Below are 7,680 nucleotides of genomic sequence, written 5' to 3'. Positions count from 1 at the left end.
GGGGCAAGATCATTTTCGAGCTGGAGTTACATACTTTATTAATAAATGACAGTTTGTATATAAATTAATGTATGTATTATGTACAGTGAAACCTCGATATAACGAACTGAAGCGGTTGGACAAATGCTTCGTTATACCACAATAGTTTACTGTGTGTACAACCGAACATTTCTGGACCAGTTCAGGGCTATTTTAAAAACGTTTCGGGACTAGTTTGGTATCATTTTGGGGCTAGTAAGGGACCATTTCGGGACCATTTCAATATTTGTACGAGATCCTTTCCGGACTTTTTCAGAACCGCTTTAGGACTATTTGCGGACAATGTTGGGACTAGTTTCGGATCATTCCGGGATGGGTTGTTTGGTTGGTTTAAGTGGATTGTCACCCTGATGACATAATAATAAGCTAGTTTGCCATTTTGATAACACAACTCGTGCAACCTGCGGGCATTTGGCGGCCTTGATGAATTTCAGTACGTCATACAGAGAGATGCAGCTGCACTTTAAAAATACTCTGCAGGAATAGTTTCTGAGTGTCTTTATCCTCATCCTTGCGAGAGCTGGATACGCGCACAGGAAGACTGTCTCTTTTGAGCCCGGCTCATCGTAACTGCGACAGCACCTATTAAAGGGTACCCCAAAGAACCAGGGCCCTATACGCACTGCAATAAGTTTGTAGGTGGGTCGAAGGACACCCAAAAAATTGCCGGGTAATCCTATATGTACGATCCAGTACGGTTCCACCTATGCTCGGCCTTCGAGTGAGAAATTCCGGTAATTAGGGGCCACATTTAGTGCGGACCGGCAGCTTGATAGTTTGTCTGTTGCCTCATTTTCGTAAATGTCCCTGTATTCCGGGACCCATATTAGGGTAATTTCGTATGGATCAGAAATCGAGACCAGTAGCTGGATTCCAACATTCGCTGTCGAAAATTTGAACCGCCAAAAATTTCCGAGAGAATAGCAGGCGCGCCTAACAACATGCAATATGTAGCAAAATGTCTGTCGAGCTGCTAGATTTGGCTTATTACACATTTCGTTTGTTACTTTTCCATGTTGTATACTTTTAGGCACCATTTTTGCGTAGCGATTCCTAGAATTCCACTGCAGCTCTCTCCTTTAGTCATCTACCAGTTGAGTTCAAACAGATGTAGAAGAGTGTGCCTGAATAGCCGCTTGGCTATCCGCGATAATATTCACCAGTCTTCTCGCGGGTACATTTTCTTTGATGTACTTTACTGTCGTTTTAATTGCAAACGTTTTGGCCTGGAAAAAGTTTGCATAACTGGTAGTCGAAAGAATAACTTTAGGTAATACTGTTCAATAAAGATCTCCCTTCCGTCTTTGAGCCGTCCGTAAAGGCAGATAAGCCCTGCAAGAACTGAACCCTTCCTTGAATCTAGTCACTGCGGTTTGGGAATTTCGTGTGGGGTTTGTGGTGAACCCAGGTCTTCGAGAGGATATAGCCATTTGGCAGCGGTTTAATTCCAGTCGGCAATGCGTTTAAGATGAAACCATGCCCAAACGGTATTTCCACCCAGAGCCCCAAACCGTGCAATCTGATGGCGCTGTTAGCAGCTGAGTTTTCCTTAGAGACATCTATCGGTAATAAATCAAGAAGGACGTTCAAAATTTGGTATGCCATCGCTTGAATTCCGTTTAGGGTTTTAACTACGCTTGTGGTTTGGCATGCTGCCAGGCCATCGCTCTATAAGAGAGTACGGGTCGGACTATAGCTGTGTCTATCCAGTGCACATTTCTTGCTTTCAAACCGCAACTCTTGCTTGAAGGCTACCGCGATCTTCCTTGCACGATTTTCAATGTTTGTATTCCAATTAAATTTGGGAAACAGAATAACTCCGAGGGTATTTCACCTTGTTTGACTGTATCAGCTCCGTTCCTCGGACTCTTGATTTAGTAAGACTAGGTACATTTGTTTTATTTGTGTAAAGCACAAAGTCAGTTTTCTCAGGGTTTAAGCTAAAAGAACAAATTATGGCCCTGGAATCTACTGTCATTAGAGCTATTTCATTAATTTCACTTATGACCGAAGGAAACTGATCCGATACCAGTATTGCTACATCACCGTCAATATATTCCGAAGGTTTTCATACACAAAATTTTGAAATAGGGTTGCCACACGACCGCAAATTTTAGTGAATTAAATACATCTCTTAAGTAAAACAGTTTTAAATGCTTTCATGACTCAGGATCGAGAATCACACGCAGCTGCAATAGAATGGAATGGCAATGGGAGATATATTTCCTGAAGTCCAAAACACCATAATCAGAGCAGATAAGTGTGTTACTTGCATTCGCGAACCTGAAGTTTTGGTTCAAATGTTGGACAAAAAGGTTTAAATGAAAAAAAAAACAAGCTTTAGGCGGAACGAAGTTCGCCGGCTCCGCTAGTATCCTATAGTATAGTAAAATTTTGTTAAGTAAAAAAATAATTTTTCAATATAATCATATTTACCTGTACTATTTTTATATTGAAGGACCGGTCACCTGCGGCTACTTTAGTGATAAACGAGAGATATATTTTCTTCTCAAAGGAATTGGTTACATCAACATATACTGGAAGGAATGGAAGATGGTATTGAAAATTAATTTAATGAATTAAATAGCACAAATTAGTTTATTCGTAGTGCATAATTAGTATAGGGGCATTCGTCGACATTTCGACTTCAAGAAAAAACCTTCTCCAAGAGCTGTCTTAAGCTAATTAAACCGTACTGCTGAAATTTTTGTGGTGGAGTTATTATTTATTTTTTTTTCTTTCGTATAAAGAACGGCCGGGTATAATGTAAATTTAAGAGACTCAGAAGACTAAGGGACCGTAATGACTATGATTTTCAGATTTAATTTAGATTTAATTTTTTTTGATCTAAACTTAAAGCCATAAAAATTCAAATAAATCCAAATCAAAAAAATCAAAATAGCATATTGCAATGGTCTAACAACGAAAATCTTGACGTTTAACGGTTATTTTCGGTCCTTGAATTTACTTGTTAACTTTAAAGTTGCTTTTCTCGGAAACTTATTTTCGCACCGTAGCAAAATGAGCAGCAACAAAAAGTCAACGCATTTTGACAGTAATCTTTACCTCCCCGCTTTCACCACCCATCAAACACAAAGTTTTTCGCTAGAGGTAAGTGTATGAGTGTGAGAATGAAAATATTTTTGAAGAGGGTTGCCATCTGTTCAAATGCTAAAATCAATTTAAATAACTGTTGAATTAAACCTTTTAATGTGGATATCAAACGAGAGAGGTTTAAGAAAGCTTTCTTTCGAAATATTTTTAAGAGTGTTGCCACTTGACTAGAGATTCAAAACACATTTATGTAACAAAAACTATTTTATGTAGTTATCAAACGAAAGAATTTGAGAAAGCTATATTTTGAAAATATTTTTGACGAGGGCTGCCACCTGCTTTAAAAAAGAAACGATAAAAGCTAGTAATTAAAATTTTGATTAACTTACTATGTTGGCCTGTATTAATGCCACAAAGTATAGGGCACGACAAAATTTATATTCTGGCCGATACGATAAACTGATCATCCATGCAGTCGCCATCAGTAGGTCGATTCAGCTGGGCAAAAGGTAAAGTAAAATTTTGCAAATCTAACTAATCTATCTCTTCTACAACTCACCTCAAACATGATAAAATCTAGTCGCAACTGTTGCACATTGTCCCGCAAGTTGATGATCAACACACATATCAACATTTCACGCACTGGATCCGGATAGTTAGGGCTCTCAAAGTAAACCACCGATTGTTTGGTTGTACCGCCACAGCCAGTCAAAACTTTTTGTCAAAAACGAAAGTAAAGTACTAAGTTTATTAAAACCGAGCCTACTCGCCTTCAGCACACTCACATACACAACACACGCCCATACCATCTGCGCACGCCTCCGTCGGTATGCCGCCTAAACTTTTGCACTCAAACTCGTGATAGCAAATTCCCTCCATAGCGCGTCGCGTACATCAATCTCACCCATGGCCACCGAGCACTTGGTATTCTCGAATTTGATGACTTCGAAGAGACTGAGGAAGCCCTTTGATCTCGTTTTGTTGCCACGGTTTTGCTGCTGCAACAGATTTAGCGCGAAAGGGGAGCCATGAAAGAGCAACTGCCTTATGGCATTTCCAATTTGTGGTAGTCTCATGATGGAGTTTATAGTGTCGGAAGCTGCGGCAGAATTGACTGTAGGCAATGTCATGACAACTGTAGCTGGTGTTGGTGTTGTAACAATCTGTGCTGATCTCACTGTAGACGAAGGCGATGGCCGGTCAGTAGGCAATGCAGCTATTGGTTGCTCTAAGAATTCTTCTTCTGAATCTTGCTCATCGTACTCATCTGCTGCATCCGCTTCACTAGTATCAGCATCCGCTGTGCTTGTAGGGACAGAGTCCGTTGGTATGTCGACCTGCGGCTGTTTATGCCAAAGCAAGCGTGGCATTTGATGCAAAGGCCTATAGCGTAAGCCATAATAATCGGATATATCGGCATAACGTGTCCACTCTCTCGACCCACTTAACACTTTATAATTATTTTCCGATGCAGTGCTGATATCCTCCAGTGACCAATTATTTTGTACTCGCAACGTGACAAAGTCGCTAACATATGACACAACCACACCCACTAATGTGACCAGCAACAATTGTTGCTGCATAGCTGCTATGTCCGCTAATGAAACGTTTTGAACGGAAGCCACAGTCTAGACTGTTGTCAGCGCCAAACTGATGGTCTCCACGCACCGAGTGATGTTTCACTTTTACAACTTTTACAACATTCTTAGCAGATATCTTCCGATGCGAATATGTATCTTTCTTTCAGTTTCTTTAAGCCTCTCTAGCGCTTTATTAGAGCATTAATTGTGAACAAGCCTTTTCTGTGTAGCATGTGCAATGTGACAATAATAACAACAGCAACAGTATGTAGTAAGCAATGCAACCTTCACTTTTGCGGCAGTTGCCTTAAACTTTTTTGTTTTTGTCATGGTAATGTGATTTCAAATGTTGCACAGATACATGTTGCTGAAAGTAGAATAGGAAAGTGGTGCAAAAAAGCGAGACCCGCTTATAAGCAGGGTTTTAATACAAGTCTTGAAATTTCCAAAAGCATTTGGTAGCAAGAAGACTGGGAAATGCTTCTAAGTTTCCTTAGCGGGAACAGCGACCACAGATTTGCCAAGTATTTTGTCGAGCTTATCGTACGATTTGTGGCAGGTATTACCACTTGGCTACGACACCGTCACTTTCATTTATATTGGCTATCTAACTGATCCAGTATAATGCAGTTTCGTTGTGTTAACTGACCCCTATTTGAAATACTAAGGCGATAAAGCTAAGTACTTCTCGTATTCATGTCTCAGAAGTCCTTCTACCGTGTCAGATTACCAGAAAAATCTGGCCAAAAGTTGATGAACCGCTATTCTCTCATATTAGTATTCGGGGTGGTAAGCCTTTTTGCTTCACCAGTCGACATTTTTGTCCATCACCCAAACTTTCATCACAAATTATACCCTTCCGTGGGTATAATACATACGAAAAATATGGAAGTCTCACTTATAAACATCTGACTTCAATTTAATACTCACTTTTCATTAGTAGATGAAATAGGCGAAATCGGACAATAACGAATAAATTCTAATATAAAGGTATTTATGAAGAAACAACATTATTAAGAAACTTCTTTTTTGAAGTTTTAAAATAAGCGTAGACAAATTTTTTTTATCAGTTAACAACAACGCCCACTTCCCATATTACAGTATTTTTCACAAAATAGAAACAATCCAATATTTCAATAATAAATAAACTAATACATGGAGATATCTTTAAGTAAACTACTTATTTTTATTTTAAATAAAAAAAAGACGCCACTTTCTACGAAATTGGTAACCGGTACCAAAAATTCGAATTTTTGAGTTTAGTAACCGGTACAAAACGATTTCATTTTTAAATTACCATAATAAATAATATGAGTGTAACCTACCCCTCTTCCCAAAATTGGTAACTCCTAATAAAAACCCGGGTTTTTGAAAATTGGTAACCGGTACAAAAAACCGATCTCATTTTCTTAGTTCATAGTGATTCTTATAGGAGTAAAGTTCCAACAAATTTCGACCACTTATATTTTTCTACATTTATCCATTTGTGCGTCAGCGCTATTTAGTAGGAGCAATGGGCTAATTGTCAATAGGTTTTCATTAATTAAAAATATTTCCTATCAAATTGAGAGATGGGACATTTTCCCATTTTTATTAAAATATTTTTCCGGAATTTTTTCCACCTTAAGTGCTATAGTGACTGGCCTAATTGTAACTTTTAATGGCTACGTTATTTTTCTCAAAAGAGAAAGCTTCGAAAGCCTAAATACCAAAACAGTCAGTGTGAGACTTTAACTTAGAGCTGGAAAACTATCGATGGTCGTGGCCATACATACGATTTTAACTGCTCTGTGTACTGTGCGTGGTTGATCTCGGTTCGCATTTCTTGAGCTATGAGATCGAGTGGGCATAATCCCGAGGTGATAACAGCTGCATCTTCGGAAACAGTTCTGAAAGCTGAACACACTCTAAGAGCACATAAGCGATACGTAGCCGATTGTAGGATGGCGGTTTGAAAGCGTCGAGCCGAACTATCGATCCATGGAGCAGTATTGATCGTTAAATGCCTGTTAATACTTCCCTAGACTGCTATTTTGCTCCCCCAACGTTCGCAATTAGTATAGATGGGGCTGCTGTTGTCGTCGCTGCTCTTTGATGGCGTAATTCAAATGATCCTGGAAGCAAAGTCGGTGATCAAACAGGACGCCGATTAAACAGATTTACAAAACAAGAACTTTCTGCATATTGAACCAAACCTCTATACCTATGTTATTCGACTCGCTGAACCCGGATCCGAGGTCCGTTAACCTCCATAATGTCCGGTTCGAATACACATAAAATGCATACTCATAGCTTTTTGTTGTCGCTGAATCTGAATATAGGTCATCTCAAGGTCAAATTCAGCATTGAATTTTCTGGTTTATTCAATGAATTTTCCCCTACTGGACCTTAAAAAGACCTCGAACCAGACGTTATGGACCTAACATAACATTGGGATATAGAGGGTTGCTTTAATATGCAGAAACTTTGTTTTTTTTTGTTTGTAAACTTTTGTTATTTTTCATGCAGGTTTTTTTCACTTCTTTGGTGGGCTCTATTTTGCTGATGGATCTGTCTTAGAGCATAGGTACTGCCTTAAAGTTTGTACGAAGAACTCTACAGGAAAATGTGTGAAGCTGCCCACAATGCCGCCATATAGAAAGCAACTGCGTAGAATTAAGTCGCATTTTTAGTCAGGTAATCGAGAACTAATGATGAGACAATCGCTGCTATAAATAGTTACTATAAATTTGAATTTACTCTCTCAAGGCTGATAATACTCACATATTTCATAAATACTTGATGCATATATGAATATGCATATACATACATACATAATTATCGAACAAAAAAGTGTTTACTGAATTGATAATTATTTTTCCTATCTACTTAATTTACTATTGGATCCAAGTATCAGCAAGCTTTCGCAACTGGTTTTTAGTTTTTCCCTTAAATAATTGCATAAAAAGATGTATATACATATTTACTATCACTAATAAATTTTAATTGCGGTGCATTATCGGTATTC

At 38.6% G+C, this 7,680-nt stretch overlaps 1 pseudogene; it reads right to left on the bottom strand.

Annotated features, from left to right (window-relative positions):
* Positions 1-8: 8 nt before the first annotated feature.
* On the bottom strand, positions 9-4,676 carry LOC108381175 (uncharacterized; annotated as a pseudogene).
* Between the last annotated feature and the right edge of the window lie 3,004 nt (positions 4,677-7,680).

The sequence above is a fragment of the Rhagoletis zephyria genome, unplaced genomic scaffold, assembly GCF_001687245.7.
Source record: "Rhagoletis zephyria isolate East Lansing unplaced genomic scaffold, Rhagoletis_zephyria_1.1 Rzeph_scaffold_21659, whole genome shotgun sequence".
Taxonomy (NCBI): domain Eukaryota; kingdom Metazoa; phylum Arthropoda; class Insecta; order Diptera; family Tephritidae; genus Rhagoletis; species Rhagoletis zephyria.
The sequence above is the reverse complement of the archived record's forward strand: the minus strand, read 5'-3'. Positions and strand labels throughout refer to the sequence as shown.